Source organism: Gossypium arboreum, chromosome 3 (assembly GCF_025698485.1).
Source record: "Gossypium arboreum isolate Shixiya-1 chromosome 3, ASM2569848v2, whole genome shotgun sequence".
Classification (NCBI taxonomy): Eukaryota; Viridiplantae; Streptophyta; class Magnoliopsida; order Malvales; family Malvaceae; genus Gossypium; species Gossypium arboreum.
The window spans coordinates 38,650,477-38,672,924 of NC_069072.1; the positions used below are offsets into that span (position 1 = coordinate 38,650,477).

General features: G+C 34.1%; 1 non-coding gene across 1 annotated transcript; it reads left to right on the plus strand.

Annotated features, from left to right (window-relative positions):
* The first annotated feature begins 18,440 nt into the window (after window positions 1-18,440).
* LOC128290736 (small nucleolar RNA R71) lies at window positions 18,441-18,546 on the plus strand. The gene has a single exon (XR_008280523.1). It is a non-coding gene; the product is annotated as a small nucleolar RNA R71 (small nucleolar RNA).
* Window positions 18,547-22,448: the final 3,902 nt, after the last annotated feature.

Consider the following 22,448-nt stretch of genomic DNA (forward strand, 5'->3'; position numbering starts at 1 on the left):
GGAAGCTGCTTCGTATGCCAATGTAACTAAATCGGCAGTCAGCAGATTCTTAAAGAAAGAAATTATATGCCGATATGGAATGCCTGAGAAGATCATATCTGATAATGCGCTAAATCTGAACAATAGTATGATAGCAGAGGTCTGCAGTCAGTTTAAGATCAGACATCATAATTCGTCACCCTATCGCCCGAATATGAATGGGGCAGTGGAAGCAGCTAACAAAAATATCAAGAGGATTGTGGGGAAAATGATCGAAACTTACAGGGATTGGCATGAGAATTTGCCATTTTTGCTCTATGCTTATCGAACATCTATCAGAACTTCTACTGGGGCAACACCTTTCTCATTGGTCTATGGAATAGAAGCAGTTCTACCTATTGAAGTGGAGATACCGTCTCTTCGAGTCCTGTCAGAATTGAAGTTAGATGAAGCAAAATGGATACAATATCAATATGATCAGTTGAACTTGATTGAGGAAAAGAGGCTAAAGGCTATTCAGCATGGACAGATGTATCAAAAAAGAATGATGCGGGCTTATGATAAAAAGGTCCGCCCAAGAGAATTTCATGAGGGAGATTTGGTTTTAAAGAAGATTCTCCCCATACAAAAGGATTTCAGAGGAAAATAGATGCCGAATTGGAAGGGACCTTATGTGGTGAAAAAAGCTTTATCCGGTGGTGCATTAATCCTAGCTGAAATGGATGGAAAAAATTAGTCTAATCCGGTGAACTCAGATTCATTCAAAAAGTACTACACTTGACAAGGGAAGGAAGCCAAAGTGAAAACCCACAAAGGGCGCTTTGAGACTCAATAATAAGAGAAAAAGAGAAAAAGGAGAGGCCAAGGTGAAAACCCGCAAAGGGCGCCTTGTGACCAAAGGGTATTTGAGTTGAAAACCCGAAAAGGCCGGCTCAAATATGGATCCAGAGTGAGGAGGCTATGTTCTTGATATACATGAATTAACCATGAAGGGGATATGTTGCATCTTGGGGCATTGACAAAGTGCTTCTGATCTCTTAAACACGTGTTGAGTTTGAATTAGTCTTCAAGAGGTTCGTACAGTGAAGCTCAGGTTGCGATAACAAGGGTACCTAGTCTTTATTTTCAGTAAATTGGTTATCTTTGAAATATCCTTTCTTTTTCAAGATACATATTCCCAAATTAATGGCCATTGTTGTTCTTTTGATAATTTACTTTTAATTCAAGATTAATTCCATTCTTGTTCATTATTACAATTTGAATGCAAGCATGTTGCATTGATATAATGATGAATGAACTAGTGATGTTTTCACAATAGAAGTTTTGCATATTACTCTAGGAGTTTCTAGATAATGCAAGAATCTGAAGTGGAATAGTTGTTTAGAATACGTTCAAGTTCAAGGATATATTTGACAAATCACCTCCTTAAGATCTCTGTCCAAATGATGATGGAATGAACAGGCAAGATATAGTATTGATGACACAACTTTATTCTTGAAAAAGGAAATGATGTTTTGCATTCATACAAAGATAAAAAAATACACATTTGGCTATAACACTTGAGGAGTGAGGTAGTAGATTAAACAAAGGGAAATTCAACTATGAGTTGCAATGTTCTGTTATAGTGGGGCAAGCTCGCCAGATGAGATAGGTTGTTTCTTTGGGGATACTCCATCGAGATGATGGTTGAGCAAATGCGTCAGTAATAGCATATTAATAAACAATGAGTGATGATACCTTAAATTGTTAAAATGGAATCATCCTCATTTCTGCATGTATTATTCATAACACTTTTAGTTAGGAGCATTAGGTCATTTCGATCATAGCATCCTAATCATTTGACATAAGCATGTGCATAAAATGAAGTCTACAGGATAGGTTCCTTTAGAGGATAGTGTAGCAATATTGATAAAGATTGAAGATCTTATCTCCCTGAAGTTGCAGTGGAGTAGATCTTCGCAGATGGTGAATCTTATCTCTATGTATCAGAAATAGAGCAGATTTTACCACCAGCCTCGTCTCTCTGAGGTAGTAAGAGAGTAGGATGAAGAATGAGTCTTATCTTCCTCAGGTAGCAAGGAAGCAGACTGAGAATTGAAGATTTTATCTCCCTGAGGTTGCAGTGGAGCAGATCTTCACAGATGGTTAATCTTATCTTCATGTATCGGTAATGGAGTAGATTTTACCACCAGCTTCATCTCTCTGAGGTAGTAAGAGAGCAGGATAAAGAATGAGTCCTATCTTCCTAAGGTAGCAAGGAAGTAAACTGAGAATTGAAGATTTTATCTCTCCGAGATTGCAACAGAGTAGATTTTCGTAGATGGTGAACCTTATCTCCATGTATCGGCAATGGAGCAGATTTTACCACCAGCCTCATCTCTCTAAAGGTGTTTGGAAAAGAGAAGCGTCAAAAGGCTAAAATTCAACAAGACCGAGTAAAATTGGTTCTTTTGAAGTCTTTACTCTACTCCCGTTACACGTCAATGAACAAAGAGGGGCAGTTGTAATCAACCAATTTTGCCCGGGCCCATTTAATTTATTTGCAAATAAATAAACCCAAATAAATGAATAAAGTCCAAGACTAAATAGTCCAAAAAGTCCATTTACAAAACTAAAATAAACACCCAATCCAATTACCAAAATAACCCATAACCCAATAAGTCCTAAAACCCAATTCTAATTAACCTATATCCTAAATCTAGCCCAAACCCGAAAGAGCCCAAAAAGGAAAAATTCCAGCAGTCAAGAAAGCTCCTGGAATGCACTGGAAGGGCACCAGAGGAACGACTTCTCACGTGAGATCCTCGGGTCATCTTCTCCATACCTGTAAAAGAATACACTAGAAGGAGCCAGTAACAGATTTCATAGCAAATGACACTAGGAAAATAGGATTTTTAAGTTTTTTATTTATTTTGAGAATCTGGCTATAAAAGCCAGTGATGTAATCCACAAATTTTTGAAGCATGCTATACGCATATACACATACTGAAATACAAGTAAAAGCTACAAAAACTTAAAAGGTGATTTCCCAAACATTTTCTTCTGTCGTTTTTTAATTAGCATATAATTTTGGTATAGAAATACAAAGAGAAAGCACCTGAATCGACACCAATGAAAGCCTACATCTTATATATGGATACGGGCGAGGGTCGAACATCGTTGAATTCGGGTTCATTTTTTTAATTTAAAATTTCGATCTGTTTTTTTTAAAAAAAAAAGAAAAAACAGGGGATTCAAACATTTTGCGAAAGAAAAGAAAAAGGAAAGTATCTTACGACATTTTCATGGACGTGGCATGGATCTATTTATATACTGTCGATTGCCAAACAAAATGGTAAATCTGGCAAATGTAAAGAACCCTAGCAGTTTTAATTTTAGGGCTGTGGTTCTTTGTTTGGAAGATTGGCAGCATTTGGGAAAAAAGGATGAAAAAAGGGTTTTAAATTCATTGTGCAAAAAATGGTGTTGTTCCATGCTTTTAAGGATCCGCGCGCTAGCCTATTGGAATACCCGGATCCGCGCCTTGTCCTTTTGAATGGTCAATTTGCAGGTTAGGTCATTCCCTTTGCGCGGAGCCTTCAATCACGTCCTGTTTATTTATTTTGTTTTTTTTAAGTTGACCTTCTAATTTGTGCGTTTTTTACTTTGATCCATGGTTCAGCGCAATATTATTGGGTGTGGGATATTTTCGATTTCGGTCCCTGTATGTTTGTGCGCATGGCACATTGATCCTATTTTTCAATTATTCCATTTGTAAATTGTTTCCCCTGTTTCAATTTTGTTTCAATTAAGTCTTCTTTTTTTTATTATACTGCACATACATTTTTTACATGCTTAATCATTGGTTGTGATATTTTGTGTTGTTTTGATAGTAGAATTTTGTAATCTTTTCTGTTTTTATTCTATTATTTTAATAATTGGTGTACTATTCGTAATATAATTCATTTTAGTTTGTGTATGCTATTAGTTTCATGATATTTTATAATTTCTTTTGGATTCATCCATATATTTAAATGTTTATTAAGTATATTTAGTATTTATGTTTAATCTACATATGTTATTAAAGCCTTGTTGTTCTTATTATATATATAGCTTTATAATAAATTTGCATTTAATTGTTTTTTAGTTTTAGTAAATGTATAATATATAATAAAATTAAATTAATTTTAAAATTCATATTTTTTATGTTATTTTAACATTCAACTATGTCTAAAATTTCTTCATATGTATATCTTATAGTAAAGTTAAGTTAATTTTAATTCATATTCTCACTCCAAGATTGTTTAAGTATAACTATTTCTAAAGGTGTCTTCACATCTGTATAGCCTATATTAAATCATTATAGTACATGTTATTATTTTTATATAACTTTACGTAAATATTTTCCTATATATATATATATATATTTTAAGTTATTTATGTGTATAATATATTTCTTTTAAGAACCATATTTTAAATCATTTAACTTATTTATTGTATACACTCTCACATTATTCTTACGTATGTATTATTTATATGTTCCATCAAGTCAAATCGATTTGTTATAAAAAAATTATGTTTTATATTATTTATTTTAAATTTCCTTTATAAATATAGTTTTATGAACATGCATCACTAAGTTTATGTATTTTACGAACATAGTTTTTACCTTTTATGTATATGATTATATTTTTTATTTCGTTACATGAATAATTTATATATATTTTTGATACATTATTAATTTTATTTTTTAATTATACCCAAATTTATTTATATATACATGCACTATGAATTTATTATGTATATTATATTTTATCATGTGTTTTATAAATTACTTCATGCTTTATTTAAGTTACTATGTACATTGTCATTCTTTTAGAGGAATTTGTGTTTAACATAATATGCATATAATTTGATTCAAACTTTTACTCTATAAGGTTTATTACAACAACCATATAAATTTTAGTTTTTCTTACAAATATATCAACCTACAAATTATATGTATTATGAGTTCATTAATTCATTATTATTTTGAAAAGATCATATACTATATTGACCTCTAATTCTATTTTATTGCATATATTTTGTGGATTGTTTATATTGTGTCATGTTAACTATTGTTATATATTATTTTGTATTGATTATTAACTATGTATGGTTAAGAATTTAATTACGTTTTACTTAGAATAGTTGTACATAATTGTTGATTTTTTGTGACTTGTTGTATTCCATTATTTCATGTTCATTAATCCCTTTTTGTACAAATGTTTAGATACAATTCATTAAGCATTCCATTTTAAAAGCGGACAAACACGTTTTGAGCAAGTCTCAATTTTCTTTATCATTCAAAAATTCGAAATAAGGTAATATCCAATATGTGGGAATTGGAAAACCGTGCTCAATTGTACTGGGTATGATTTTTGGTGAACCAAATATTTGGATAACCTTTATAATTTTGGTGTACGAGTTTTCAAAAGTCAAAATCAATCATATTTTTAAAGGTATAAAGGATCGTATCCAATCGTACTGGGTATGTTACTGCATATCTTTGAAACGAGAGATTTTTGACCGCTAATTTGAGCTATTCAAGCATTTTTAAAAAAAAATCATACTTCGGAAAATCTTTTCTTTTAAAACTTTTGATATAAGGATAGCATCAAATCAATTTGGTACCAATTTTTGGGCGTAATAAGGGTGCTAACCCTTCCTCATGCGTAATCGACTCCCAAACCCGTTTTTTTTTACATGAACCAAATTTATTTTTCATTGAATAAAGCGTTTTAGTAGGTAGTCCAATCACACCTAAATCAAGAGATTGGTGGCGACTCCACATTTTTGTGTTTTCAAAAGTCGATCCCCATTGCTTTCAAAATAAAAAGGGTTTCGACAAATGTGGTAACCAGAATTCCTTTTGAACTTATTTTCTTCAATGAAAGAAATAATACGGGATTAGTGATGATAGAAATAATTGAAGGAATAATATTTGAAATGTGTGACATTTGAGTGTAACAGCTTACAGTGAGTGGATTATGATTGTTTCTCTTGAGGTACCCTAAAGATTTATTTATTCTCGGAAGTGTTGTTATGACTATCTATCTTCTAATAAATTGTTATTGTACAAGGATGTTTTCTAATCTTGATGTTTGACGAAAGCATTGATAACCTGATTGGCTGATAATCGGTGTTATTCTATTTCTCTCGGGTATTTTGTTACATTTCTTCTATTGAGAATTTGTGCGTTTTTTACTTTGATCCATGGTTCAGCGCAATATTATTGGGTGTGGGATATTTTCGATTTCGGTCCCTGTATGTTTGTGCGCATGGCACATTGATCCTATTTTTCAATTATTCCATTTGTAAATTGTTTCCCCTGTTTCAATTTTGTTTCAATTAAGTCTTCTTTTTTTTATTATACTGCACATACATTTTTTACATGCTTAATCATTGGTTGTGATATTTTGTGTTGTTTTGATAGTAGAATTTTGTAATCTTTTCTGTTTTTATTCTATTATTTTAATAATTGGTGTACTATTAAGTAATATAATTCATTTTAGTTTGTGTATGCTATTAGTTTCATGATATTTTATAATTTCTTTTGGATTCATCCATATATTTAAATGTTTATTAAGTATATTTAGTATTTATGTTTAATCTACATATGTTATTAAAGCCTTGTTGTTCTTATTATATATATAGCTTTATAATAAATTTGCATTTAATTGTTTTTTAGTTTTAGTAAATGTATAATATATAATAAAATTAAATTAATTTTAAAATTCATATTTTTTATGTTATTTTAACATTCAACTATGTCTAAAATTTCTTCATATGTATATCTTATAGTAAAGTTAAGTTAATTTTAATTCATATTCTCACTCCAAGATTGTTTAAGTATAACTATTTCTAAAGGTGTCTTCACATCTGTATAGCCTATATTAAATCATTATAGTACATGTTATTATTTTTATATAACTTTACGTAAATATTTTCCTATATATATATATATATATTTTAAGTTATTTATGTGTATAATATATTTCTTTTAAGAACCATATTTTAAATCATTTAACTTATTTATTGTATACACTCTCACATTATTCTTACGTATGTATTATTTATATGTTCCATCAAGTCAAATCGATTTGTTATAAAAAAATTATGTTTTATATTATTTATTTTAAATTTCCTTTATAAATATAGTTTTATGAACATGCATCACTAAGTTTATGTATTTTACTGAACATAGTTTTTACCTTTTATGTATATGATTATATTTTTTATTTAGTTACATGAATAATTTATATATATTTTTGATACATTATTAATTTTATTTTTTAATTATACCCAAATTTATTTATATATACATGCACTATGAATTTATTATGTATATTATATTTTATCATGTGTTTTATAAATTACTTCATGCTTTATTTAAGTTACTATGTACATTGTCATTCTTTTAGAGGAATTTGTGTTTAACATAATATGCATATAATTTGATTCAAACTTTTACTCTATAAGGTTTATTACAACAACCATATAAATTTTAGTTTTTCTTATAAATATATCAACCTACAAATTATATGTATTATGAGTTCATTAATTCATTATTATTTTGAAAAGATCATATACTATATTGACCTCTAATTCTATTTTATTGCACATATTTTGTGGATTGTTTATATTGTGTCATGTTAACTATTGTTATATATTATTTTTGTATTGATTATTAACTATGCATGGTTAAGAATTTAATTACGTTTTACTTAGAATAGTCGTACATAATTGTTGATTTTTTGTGACTTGTTGTATTCCATTATTTCATGTTCATTAATCCTTTTTGTACAAATGTTTAGATACAATTCATTAAGCATTCCATTTTAAAAGCGGACAAACACGTTTTGAGCAAGTCTCCAATTTTCTTTATCATTCAAAATTTGAAATAAGGTAATATCAATATGTGGGGAATTCGGAAAACCGTGCTCAATTGTCTGGTATGATTTTTGGTGAACCAAATATTTGGATAACCTTTTATAATTTTGGTGTCGAGTTTTCAAAAGTCAAAAATCAATCATATTTTTAAAGGTATAAAGCATCGTATCCAATCGTCTCTGGGTATGTTCTGCATATCTTTGAAGCGAGATTTTTGACCGCTAATTTGAGCTATTCAAGCATTTTAAAAAAATCATACTTGGAAAATCTTTTCTTTTAAAACTTTTGATATAAGGATAGCATCAAATCAATTTGGTACCAATTTTTGGGCGTAATAAGGGTGCTAACCCTTCCTCATGCGTAATCGACTCCCAAACCCGTTTTTTACATGAACCAAATTTATTTTTCATTGAATAAAGCGTTTTAGTAGGTAGTCCAATCACACCTAAATCAAGAGATTGGTGGCGACTCCACATTTTGTGTTTTCAAAAGTCGATCCCATTGCTTTCAAAATAAAAAGGTTTCGACAAATGTGGTAACCAGAATTCCTTTTGAACTTATTTTCTTCAATGAAAGAAATAATACGGGATTAGTGATGATAGAAATAATTGAAGGAATAATATTTGAAATGTGTGACATTTGAGTGTAACAGCTTACAGTGAGTGGATTATGATTGTTTCTCTTGAGGTACCCTAAGGATTTATTTATTCTCGGAAGTGTTGTTATGACTATCTATCTTCTAATAAATTGTTATTGTACAAGGATGTTTTCTAATCTTGATGTTTGACGAAAGCATTGATAACCTGATTGGCTGATAATCGGTGTTATTCTATTTCTCTCGGGTATTTTGTTACATTTCTTCTATTGAGAATTTATGAGAAAATACACATGATGTTATGATTCTGTTTCTTCTAATTATTTCTCTTTCTGATATATATACATATATGGGAAGTATATTGTTCTTTTCGTATCTATTCCTAGTGGGTCTGAATGATGTATTCTTCTAGATTTCTTGTCTTTAAGGAATTATCCTGATCTTTCATGTTTGTTATGAGTTTTGTCCACGATCTACCGATATGGTATTGTAACTTGGATTTTTGAATCTTGGGAGTTTCTTTATCTTGGATTTCTCTATCTCGAACTTCTTTATTGGGTTTTCTTGTCATATCTATTCCATAAATTATTAATCATAGCTCGTTTCTAAAGTGCATCCTTTGGCTTACGATGACTATGTCAATTATGATTATGTTTCTGGTTTGATTATAACAACATGATGATTCCAGTATATGGATTTCTATTCTCAAGTAAGTTAATCAAGTTAATACTTTTAGTCAGGATATTCTTTTAATTATGAGTTAATGCAGTTGAAACAGACTTTGATTGGCATGAGAAGTGAATTTTGAATGATTTCATGTTGAATTGTTCTATCGACTGGAAGGCAGAATTTCTTGAAATGTCATCATTGATGATTAAGACTGACTTGTTGTTAAATTGGTATTGGTTATTGTTTGAAAAATTAAATAAGATATTAACATCTGACAATGAGATTTTATTTCTTTTCGGGTAAAAGACAGATAGTCTGAATGAAGAGTGTATATATCCTAAAAGATTTCAATGTGATTAAAAGCTGGTTTGAATGATAAATTTTTCGTCTTGTGAAAGTCGAAAGGTTTATGACATGTTAGTAAAGCTTTGAATAGACGAGAATATTATTAATCGAAGCCTTAGAACTATTCAATCTAAATTGGGTAGAGACTTCTGGATTTTCAGTGATATGTTGTTAAATGGTTTATGATGCATTATAAAAGAAAAAAAAAAGTAGTGTAATAACTCAACGTATCTGATGTTATAGCCAGATCTGAGTTGTGATAGCATAGATGACTTGAGTTTGTTATTGTATGGTCTTTGAGAAATGAAAATATGATTTCAAGTGCTTGGGTAGAAAATCCTGAGCTTATACAAAGAGTTTGCAAGAAAATTCACAGGAGTGATGTGTTGGTTCTCGAGTTTGGAACTCGACATTCCTGATATTTGTATTTGGATACATGAATTGTTATTAGGATTATTCTTATCTTTGAAAGAGAAAGATGTTTTGTGGCTTGTTGTTGAATGTTTGATGAAATCTGCAAATTATTTCGGTATGTGTTGAATTCTCGCTTAACGGATCAATGGAATCATGTATCTTCGAGATTGTCAGATTTCCTAGTATGTTAGTTCTCTTTAAGCAGAAGATCAAGATCCAATTGATGTGTCGTAATGGCGATGAATTGCTCATGATTCTAGTATGAGAAATTAAAGAGCGAAGTGTTACGCATAGCCTGAGTAAAAGTTCTTTAGCAATGATTATGTGATAGTGGAGTTTATGAGAAAACCAAACCACTGTTCTGGTAAGATTTTTGAGGATGAAAATCGCTAAAGGGGGGAGAATTGTAACATCCCGAATTAGGGCCTAATCGGAACAGTGATTTCGGGACCATAAATCTGATGTAAGAAAATTTATTTTTATTATATTTTTATGGTATATGATTTCACGGAATGATTTCGTGAAAATTTCATTCGAAAATTTTGACGTTTGGGCACTGAATTTAGTCAAAAGGATTAAATTATAAAAAGTGCAAAAGTTGAGTTCCACATGTTAGAAGTGTCCAATTGTTATGAGTTTTAAAATTGGATATCCTTAAATGGTAATTAGACCATTGGATAATTGTTGGACAAAAATAGACATGAAATGGGTGTAATAAAATATTTTTAAGTTAGGGGCATTTTGGTAATCTAATAATTAAAAGAATTAAAAAGGGAAAATAAGCCAAAATTGGCTACCATCTTCTCCATCCAGCCGAAACCAGCATGGACACCATGGCTAGGGTTTGGTTCAAGCTTCCAAGCTCATTTGTAAGTGATCTCGAGGCCCATTTTTAATGTTCTTTACATTTTTGAAGTCCCGGTAACATGATCTACTCATTTCTACCGTTATTTTGAGCTAGGGTTTATGTTTAAAAATTTACCCATGAGTGACATGCTTGTATTTTGATGTCTAATGGTAGAAAATGAGTGTTGGGTGTTAAATAAACGACTTTTACTAAGCAATTTTCGACGAAAATGTGCGGAAGGACCGTTTTGTAAAAGTTGTAAAAATAGTATAAAATGGTGTTATGATGAGAATTGTAGTTTGCTATAGTTCTAAAAATGGTTCGACTAGGCCTATAGAATGGGAAAATTGAATAAAAATCACTTTACGAGCCTAGGGGAAAAAGTATAATTTCGAAAAAGTTTAGGGGCAAAATGTAATTTTTCCAAAATATGATTTTGGGTTTATTTGAATAATGTGAGTCCTAAATACGCTATATTTGAAATGATAGATCAAGGAAATCGAGATTCGGGCTTAAATAGAAAAAATACAAGTTTTGGACTAAAATCGTAATTCTGCCGTTTTTGTATTCGAGGTAAGTTCGTGTGATTTAATAAGCATATTATTCATGTTATTATTGTTATACATGAAATATATCTTGCTATGATTGTATTGGATTTGACGTTAATGGACATTTGATGGAAATTGACATTTTAAATGAAATGAATAAGTTTGTATGAAAACTAGGTGATATGTTATTTTTATTGTCTGGGCTAATGCCCAAATAAACATGAAAATGTGTTGAATTGAATGTACATTGCATGATTATCTATGCATATTGATATACTTGATGAAAAGAGAAAATTCCCAACTGAATAAAAAGGGATATCCGATGGATAAATCATTATTTACATGACATGAGATCCTGCATGTGTTGCAGAAAAGGATTTATCCCGGACGGGTAATCCATTGATCTCAATATATAAAGGATCTAGCTCGGACAGCTGTTCCTTAAGTGATTGAGCCTCCCGAGAAATATGGGTGCATTAAGGATTTAGCCCGAACGGATAATCCGATTAAGAACTGAATTTAGCCTGGACTGGCGATTCAGATATGAGTTTATGAGAGTGTATGGCATTGTAAGGTATTTTGCCTGGACTGGTAATCCCGACAACACTCTTGTGAGTTATGATACGGAGGATTTAGCCTGGACTGGTAATCTCGCTGTAATGAGCGAAGCTCACGGGAGTGCGTACTTGAAATGATCACTTGCATGACTTGACGATAAATGTGATATCCATCAAAATTCCGAGGAATTCAATGGGATTTAATATGGGAAACGGAATGGAAATACTTGAAATGATAAACTCATCTATGCTTAGATGATACTAGTATGATGTTGATCGCGTGATTCGTAACAAGTAATAAATATTTATAATGAAGATCAAACCTAGACTAACTATTATCACGACGAAAAGGCAAGCGCACCTATCGAACAATAGTATAGTAATGGCAAGACCGGGATATCGTACCCAAGAGAACCAAAAGTACTAGTACTAACTATCTTTTTATTATCTAGCCTAAGAATAAAAGGGTTTGTTTTAATTAACTAATTATTTAAACTAAGAACGCACAGAGAAAAGAATTGGCGAATTGCTTTTGGGAAAATCGATTGACTTGAGACAATACCTAAGGAAAAATCCACCTAGACTTTACTTGTTATTCTGGCTCCGAATCTGACGATTTGTTCATTCAACTTGTTCCGTAGAGATCCCTAAGTTATGTTATTATCCCTATTCAAGACTAATAACGTCTAATCCCTAGATTGAATAATCGATACTTTTCTCTAATTAACACTCTAGGGTTGCATTAACTCAATCTATGGATCCCCTTATTAGGTTTCACCCTAATCCAGCAAAATCTTGTCACCCTATTTCTAGGCGCGCAATCAACTCCGCTTAATTATGACAAATGTACTCTTAGATAGGGTCTATTCCTCTTCTGAATAAAAATGTGTCTTGAATCAGTATCCTGGGATATCAAAACAAGAATTAAGAACACATAATTAAGAATAAGTTAAATATTTATCATACGATTCAGAAAATAATAACAAGATTCGTCTTAGGTTCCATCCCCCTTAGGTATTTAGGAGTTTAGTTCATAACTATATAAGAAAACGTCTCCGAAGAATAAATAATACAAACCATAAAGAAAACCCAAAACGTTTGAAGGGGAATTGAGGAGAGATCTTCAGTCTTGATGATGAATCCGGCTTCTGAGATGGATCAATCGGCTTCCTTGGGGTAATTCCTTACCTCCCCTTCTCCGTCTCTCTTTTTCTCCTCTTCTAGGGTGTATTTATAGGCTTTGGAATGCCTAGAAGCCCTAAAAAATGGCCTTTTCTGAATTGGACTTAACTTGGGCTCGGCAGGGACACGCCTGTGTGCCACGGCCGTGTGACGTGATTGCCAGGCCGTGTTTGATCCGTTAAATTGCACACGACCGTGTGGGTCAATGGCCAGGCCGTGTAAATCGTGAAAGCCTTCATCGACACCTTCGAAAGACACGGGCGTGTGAGCTACCCGTGTGTCAAGGCTTAGGCCGTGTCATCTTCTCGATTTGGTCCGCTTCGTCCTTTTTTGGCTCCTTTCACTCTCCTGTGCTCTCCTAAGTGTAAAACATGGAATTAAAGCATTAAGAGTATCGAATTCACCAATTCTAGTAAGAAATCATCCATAAAATGCATTAAACATGGGGTAAAAATATGTATAATTTACGGTTTATCAAATACCCCCATACTTAAGCATTTGCTTCTCAACTCATAATCAAAATAAATCCTTCTTAACTTATAATTCTTATCGATAATATCTCAAAATAACCCATAGGTAATCATACATTGAGAATTCAACTAAAAGAACATAAAAGTTTCAAACATTCCAAGTTGAGTATTTAACCATGCAAACATAGGTGTCTCTCCGCATCTAAGTAATTACCTTTGATTCAGAATATCACAGAGTTTCAAATCCTCATTAAAGATTCACTCAAATCACTCGAGGTGTTTAAGGACAATAAATGAAGCACTCAATAGCCAATAATGAAAGTCATTACTATAGGCTTGCATGAAAATCAAATCTCCACCACTATAATTTAAGATGATACATCAATCAAAAGGTCTTTAGAGGGTTGTAGTGCGGCCTGGTTAGAGGGTGTGGTTACAAGCTAAAAAGAAAGGGTTAGAATCGAGATTGAATTGAAAAATTGCCTAACTAGAAAAAGAGTTAATCTTCACTTGCGTACAACAGAACTTCTTCTCAGAATATGGAATTACTAATATATATACATTTTTTTTAAGAACAAGTTAAATAATATAGACTAAATATCAAGAACAAAACATAGCTAGGCAATCCATTCAACTCAAATCTCGACAAAAATAGGGATTAATTTGGGGGATTTCAACAATAATGGGTTAAAGGTTAATATTAAGGGTAATACAAGAAATGGTTTGTTAGGCTCAAGGGGGTTTACTAGGGGTTAATCGTGGAGGTAGGCTTTTCATGGCATGAGTGGGTTAATCCTAAATGCCTTAATCATTTTGATATATCAAATCAAATGGTGTGGTCTCGACATGCATAATCAAGCAAGTTCTAGAATAACAGTTCAATACTGACGCACTCAAAGCAATAATAAAAGTGAGCATGAAAGGATGAATAGATGCTCAAAAAGCTCAAAAATCTCACAAAAATTATGGCTTTTTGATGTTTAGACTTGTGAATTCCAATTCAAAGTAATACCTAGACTTGGGGAAACCTAAGATTCTGAATTCTTAAAAACCAACTCATCATGCTTGACTCTCTATTGTCTTAAAGTTTAAATAATCAATGCATAAATCCCTATTTTTTAATTCAAGATATATCAATCAAAATCATAAATTAATTAAAATTTATCCTAAATATGATATGAGAGTTTTTTCAAGAGAACAAGATGATTATTCAGGGATTTTCCTAATAATGAAATAAATACCTCCCCACACTTAAGATGTACATTGCCCTTAATTTACAAAGATAGATGTTAGAGTATAAAAATGAGATAGGGAGAGAAGTGAAACTTCCTATATGATGAATTCCTCGAACTAGAGTTTTGGAGAGTGATCGGTTTGAGAGTGGAGGAGGATACTCCAGCGGTCGTAAAGGTTCATTAGGCCATAAGTCCTGTGCCAAAAGAATATTATATCTATTGGTAGCTATGGTCGTGGTCGAGCAGGACATGGCAATCATGGAGAACCTTTCCTGGTAGAGTTGTAGTTCTTATGTGATGATGAGCTTAAGAGCTCTATAGAATTGTGATAAAATCAGGAACTTTTTAGGAGGTTTTAGGAAGAATAAGTACTCGAAAAGAAATAACCGAAATTAATAAAAATAAAATAAATTCTAAAATCTAACAAAAATAAAAGTAGTTTCAATAAAAATTAAAAACATAAAATAATAAATAAATATTTCTAAACATCTTCATCGCTGGATGGTTCGTGAGGTGGGACTGGCGATGAGATGTGGATGTTCTGACAAATCTGCTGTAGAATAGCATCAATGTTGTCAAATCGTTGAAAACACTGCTGCTCGAATTGGGTGAGACACTCAGAGATGTCAGCATATGAAGCCGCCGCATGAACTAGATGAGAGGGTCGTGGTGTCTGAGTCGGTAGGTCCTCGTGCTGTGTTGAGCCATCATCAGGAATGTCCTCATAGGCCTCCTCCTCGATTGATTAGGCGAGACGATACTAGGGAGGGGAGGTTCCTCGGCGCCTCTCGATCATCCTCATGCTAAGCATGCTCGAGATGCCTTGTAGAGACATCTGCCCAGTCAATGCATCGGCCTGTTGCTAAAGGTCGGGCCCGAAGTATTTGGAAGAGTTCTTCTTAGGGCCCTCGTGGAAATTGTAGGGGAGGGAAAAGAGATGGGGAAGTGAGGATTAATGCAGGGGAAGTGGATTTTAGGATGGTTTGTGGGTTGGGGAAATGAGAAGCTTGGAAATGGTGGCCGGGATAGGGATTAGAGAGTGGAGAAGGGGAGCTTTCGGCTAGGGTTTTGAAAGGAGGAAGAAAATGAATAGTGATTTGCTTATATAGGGGAGGTGTACACGGCCTAGGGCCATGCCCGTGAACTCTGAAGGTGAGCCCGTGTTGTTCAAAATTTTCAATTTAGGTCGTGCCCAGCTACTATCCTATGCCCGTGTGTCTGGGGCGTGTGTGGCACACGGCCATATCGCACGGCCGTGCCTAGCTTTGTTCACTTCTCCCACGCCCGTGTGTTAGGGTACCACACCCGTGTATTATTGTCCACAGCTTATCGGCATGGGCGTGTCTCATGCTCGTGTCGAAGAAACAGAATCAAGCCTTGCCCTTGACATGCCCGTGTTTTTCTATTCCCACGCCCGTGTTCACCTATCAAGTTCACCCACGGCCATGTCGTACGGCCGTGGAGATTTATCGCATCCCGTATTTTGGGGAAATCATGTCTTGCTTCCACACAGTGGTACCACACGATCGTGTCTCTTCCCCTGTTTGGCCACGACTTTAGGCACGCTCGTGTGCTTAGCCGTGTGGGATGAAAAACTTTGCAATTTAAAGATAAAGTTAATGATTTAAAGTGTTAGAAATTAAAAATAAAGAAATCAGAATATGTTAGTGCTCGGGTTGCCTCCCGAGAAGCACTTATTTATAGTCTAAGCTCAACTTTCCTCTCTAGTGAATGGTCAAGGTTGTTCAAGGAGCTCGTACTCCCCATTCCTGCTATCAATCTCATCAAAATAAGGTTTTAAACGAGTGTTGTTTACCTTAAAACTGCCGAACTTTGGGTGACTCATCTCCACCGTACCGAATGGAAAAATACTGAGTACCGTAAGAGGGATTTCCTCATTCGGTGTGGTAGTGACAATGTGGGGATCTGCGGCCTCTAGTAAGACTTTATTGCCAACCTTAAGTTGATTAGGAGAGGTATCGGGCTTATTTTGGCGTAGTTTCAGTTTATCAGGTGTTCTCGATTTGTGTTCTCACCATTCATCTAGCTCCTCTATCCGTAGCCTTCGTTCTTCATGAATGTGTCGTCTATCATTTCTAGAACATGGCTCGTGAACTTATTTGAAGCTTAATTTCTGCAAAGTCATATTGTCAGTTTTAGTAGATTGGTGTGGACTATTACCTTCAATGTTCGATGTGATGCCAGAATTATGAGCTTGAAGGGTGATCATTTCGTCTCCCACACGAAGTGTAAGCTCACCTGTGCCAACATCAATAATTGTTTTAGCAGTTGCTAAAAAGGGCCTCCCTAAAATCAAAGGGGTGTTATTATCCTCCTCTATGTCTAGAACAACGAAATCAACGGGGAATATGAACTTATCTACTTTCATGAGTACATATTCAATAATACCCCTAGTGAATCTTATAGTTTTATCTGCCAATTGAATGCTCATCCTAGTTTGTTTCGGTTTCCCAAGACCTAGTTGCTTAAACATTTTGTAAGGCATAACGTTAATACTAGCCCCTAAATCAGCTAATGCATGACGTATATCTAAACTAGCAATTCAGCAAGGAATTGTAAAACTCCCTGGATCTTTCAATTTGTGGGGTAGCTTATTTTGTAGAATAGCTGAGCAGACTGCATTTAGCTCCACATGCAATGCTTCGTCCAACTTCCGCTTATTTACTAAAAGCTCTTTTAAAAATTTCATTGCATTTGGCATCTGCGACAAAGCTTCAATAAACGGTAAGTTTTTTTTCAAAATTTTGAGAAATTTACCGAATTGTTCGTCTGAGCGGTCTTTCCTTGTCGCGTTAGGGTATGGCACACGAGGTTTATATTCGACAGTCACTGGTTTGTTTTTATTTTGACCTACCTCATCTCTCCCTTTGCTTACCACAATTTCTTGCCTCGGTTCTGGTTCAGGCCCAACAACTCCTTCGTCATCTTGAGTATTAATTGCGTTGAGTTATTCCCTTGGGTTAGGTTCGATATTACTTCGCAAACCACCTTGTGGTCGTTCAGGGATCAGTTTAAAAAGCTGGCCTATCTGAGTTTCGAGTCCTTAGATCGATGCTTGTTGATTTTTAAGTGCTGTCTCGGTATTTTGGAAACGGGTTTCTGACATTGATATGAATTTTGAGAGCATCTCCTCAAGGTTCAGTTTCTTCTCTTATTGATAAGGTGGCTGTTGAAAACCCTGAGGATTTTGTGGCATTTGATTTCCTTGACCACCCTAGGAAAAATTTGGGTGGTTCCTCCAACCTACATTATAAGTATTACTGTATGGGTTATTTTGAGATCTAAAGTTATTATTACCCATAGTGTTGACTTGTTCCTCTTCGGTTGTGGGATTGAAGGATTGATATTCTGTATGTCACCTCCTTCGCTTGAGTCACAGCTCATTACTGGATGTACCTGCGTAGAGCCAAGTAAACCATCAATCTTTTATTGAAAAGTTCTACCGATTTGACATAGATAGCGAGTTGACGTTATAAACGCCGTTGCTTTTTGTTGGCTTAGTCCTCATGACTTGCCAGCGATAGTTATTCAGTGACATTTCTTCAATGAATTCATAAGTCTCTTTAGGTGTTTTGTTTTTGATGGTTCCGCCAAGATTTGCGTCAACCATTTGCCGAGTCAAGGATTCGCACCATTGTGGAATGTTTGTACTTGCGTACCAAGCGGTAACCCATGGTGAGGCACCTTCTCGAGAAGTCCTTGTATCTCTCCCATGCATCGTAAAGTGTTTCTAAATCCATCTACACAAAATAAGAGATATCATTACGTAATTTAGCCGTTTTAGCCGGTGAAAAATATTTTAGTAAAAATTTCTCAATCATTTGTTCCTAAGTAGTGATAGACCCTTGTGGTAATGAGTTCAACCACTGTTTAGCTTTGTTCCTCAATGAAAAGGGAAATAACTGAAGACGAATGGCATCATAAAAAACGCCATTGATTTTAAATGTATTGCAAAATTCCAGAAAATTTGCTAAGTGAGCGTTGGGATCTTCATCTTACAAACCATCAAACTGAACAAACTGTTGTATCATCTTAATAGTGTTAGGTTTTAATTCAAAAGTATTTGCAGCTACAGCAGGTCTAACTATGCTAGATTCAGCTCCTGTTAGAGAAGGTTTAGCATAATCATACATAGTACGTGGAGCAGGATCTTGATTAGACACAATTGCAGGAGGTAGCTGATTGCCTTGGTTTTGAGCCATCTCGTCGGTTGGGATTTGAGTATCGTCTTCTTACTCGTTCTCCATGTATCGTAACCTGCGCCTTATTTCTCTTTGATTTCTACGAACTATACGATCGATTTCTTCATCAAAAAGTAATGGTCCCGACGAGTTTCTTTTAGTCATAAACTATAAAAACCTACCAAGAGATAGAAAAGTAAATTAATAAATAATAATAATAGAATTGAATAAAATTAAATTGCAGGAAAAATAAATGGCTAAAATAATAAAAATTTAGCGTTCCTAATATTTTAGTTCCAGACAACGGTGCCAAAAACTTGATCGCGTGATTCGTAACAAGTAATAAATATTTATAATGAAGATCAAACCTAGACTAACTATTATCACGACGAAAAGGCAAGCGCACCTATCGAACAATAGTATAGTAATGGCAAGACCGGGATATCGTACCCAAGGGAACCAAAAGTACTAGTAATAACTATCTTTTTATTATCTAGCCTAAGAATAAAAGGGTTTGTTTTAATTAACTAATTATTTAAACTAAGAACACACAGAGAAAAGAATTGGGGAATTGCTTTTGGGAAAATCGATTGACTTGAGACAATACCTAAGGAAAACTCCACCTAGACTTTACTTGTTATTCTGGCTCCGAATCTAACGATTTGTTCATTCAACTTGTTCCGTAGAGATCCCTAAGTTATGTTATTATCCCTATTCAAGACTAATAATGTCTAATCCCTAGATTGAATAACCGAGACCTTTCTCTAATTAACACTCTAGGGTTGCATTAACTCGATCTATGGATCCCCTTATTAGGTTTCACCCTAATCTGACAAAATCTTGTCACCCTATTTCTAGGCGCGCAATCAACTCTGCTTAATTATGACAAATGTACTCTTAGACAGGGTCCATTCCTCCTCTGAATAAGAGTGTGTCTTGAATCAGTATCCTAGGATATCAAAACAAGAATTAAGAACACATAATTTAGAACAAGTTAAATATTTATCATACAATTCAGAAAATAATAACAAGATTCATCTTAGGTTTCATCCCCCTTAGGTATTTAGGAGTTTAGTTCATAACTAAATAAGAAAACATCTTCGAAGAATAAAGAATACAAAACATAAAGAAAACCCAAAACTCCTGAAGGGGAATTGAGGAGAGATCTTCAGTCTTGATGATGAATCCGTCTTCTGAGATGGATCAATTGGCTTCCTTGGGGTAATTCTTTACCTCCCCTTCTCCATCTCCCTTTTTCTCCTCTTCTAGGGTGTATTTATAGGCTTTGGAATGCCTTGATGCCCTCAAAAATGGCCTTTTCCGAATTGGACTTAACTTGGGCTCGGCAGGGACACGCCCGTGTGCCACGACCGTGTGACGTGATTGCCTCCGAATTGGACTTAACTTGGGTTCGGCAGGGACACGCCCGTGTACCACGACCGTGTGACGTGATTGCCAGGCCATGTTTAATCAGTTAAATTGCACACAGCGTGTGGGTCAATGGCCAGGCCGTGTGAATCATGAAAGCCTTGGTCGACACCCTCGAAAGACACGGGCGTGTGAGCTACCTGTGTGTCAAGGCTTAGGCCGTGTCATCTTCTCGATTTGGTTTGTGTTGTCCCTTTTTGGCTCATTTTTGTTTCCTTTCACTCTCCTATGCTCTCCTAAGTGTAAAACATGGAATTAAAGCATTAAGAGCATCGAATTCACCAATTCTAGTGAGAAATCATCCATAAAATGCATTAAACATGGGGTAAAAATATGTATAATTTACGATTTATCAGATGTATATGATTGTCATGTTTGGATGAGTGGTTGTGCTAAGAGATAGCACAGGTACGTACTCGAAACCCATGAGCATGTGTTTTTCATGTGAAATGAAATGGACTTGTGATAAGAGTGCAAATGAATGAGTGATATTTATGAGAATAATTTCTATGACAAATTTGTGATGGTTATCATTATGTTGCACTAAGACAAATTAGTACAATAGCAGTGTTCCAAATTTGAAAATCCACCAAATATAGTGTAAATTAAGTTAGAGGCTGAGTAAAATAAGAGATTAAAGCTTATCGAGTCTAGTTTCAGATAAAGGAAACGGTGTAAGCAAAGGAATCTCATATAATGAGATATTCAAATTTTTGTGAAACAGGTCTGAGTGATCTCGGGCTCTCCTGTCTTAACTTTAGAAAATCATTAAAAATTGTTAAAAAATGATAATGGGTTATAATTTATATTATTAGAATCCTTAATGAGTCTATCTTTAAGGGAAATAGATGGAAGGGTCATCTGAGTCCCATACTATAAGATAATTAATTCATAGTGAAGAGAGTTCGGAACTACCCGACAGTGAAACAGGGGTAACTTTAAGAAATAAAATGTACTTATTGGCTAGACTAAAAATTTTGAAAATTTTATGGTAATAATATATGTGAGTCTAGTTTCTAGAAAAATTAACAATTCTCAAGTCAGAGTCCTGTAGCTCTAAATACAAATAATTTAGTGACTGTGACTTAGGAGAACAACTTGACTGGACTTTGAATAAATAGAAAGAATTTTAAAATAGCACGTTATCACATTGCTTATTATTCTTCATGTGAGTTTACTAAGCGTAAAGCTTGCCCCCTCATTTCCATTTCCTTAGTGTTTTCAGGTCGGCTCAAGGTTGGAGATTTTCAGAGGCAGCATCACACTATCGAAACATCATATTTGGAATATTAATATATATATGCTAGCGATTCCAAGTGAGTGGCATGTATAGGGACTTAGTTTTATGATAGATGTTGTTATGAGTAGCCAAATGTATTGGCTTATAATGATTCATTGTATATAGCCATAAGATGTGGCTTGTAATGATTGTGGATTGTAAGCCTATTTATCCGTGTTAGGTCTTAATGTTTGCGATGTGGATATGCTTGTTGAAAATGCATGTTGCTGTATAACATGTGTGTATGATGAATGCTTCATGACCAATCGAACCGGTCATTGCTATGAGAAAATGCATGATATAGAAAAAAAAAGATGATGATGTTGATTGAACTTGAATGCTCGAGGTCTAATGACACAAATGATAAATGAATAATTGTAGACTATTAGTAATGGTCGTACAGTAGTAAGATTAATGGTCATGGGTGTTTGCATCTAGGCTTAATATTACACGAGTATGCAAAATACGTGAATAATGAAATGTTAATGTTAAGAATATATCTTAATGAAGGAGGTTAAATCATTAAAATGATGTCATGATATGTGTCCTTAATATATGTAATGAATTGTGGAAATTAAGGGTAACACAAAGGCTTGGAAAATAGTTAAGTTTTAGTCACACGAGCAGAGACATGGCCATGTGTCTCAGTCATGTGGAGGACACGGCCTAGCACACGGGCTTGTGGCTTGCCCGTGTGGTTCATTTTGCTTAATGATGTCATAGTTAGAGAGTCACACGGCCTGAGGACATGGGCATGTTGAAGACACACAGGTGTGTCCCTATGTCC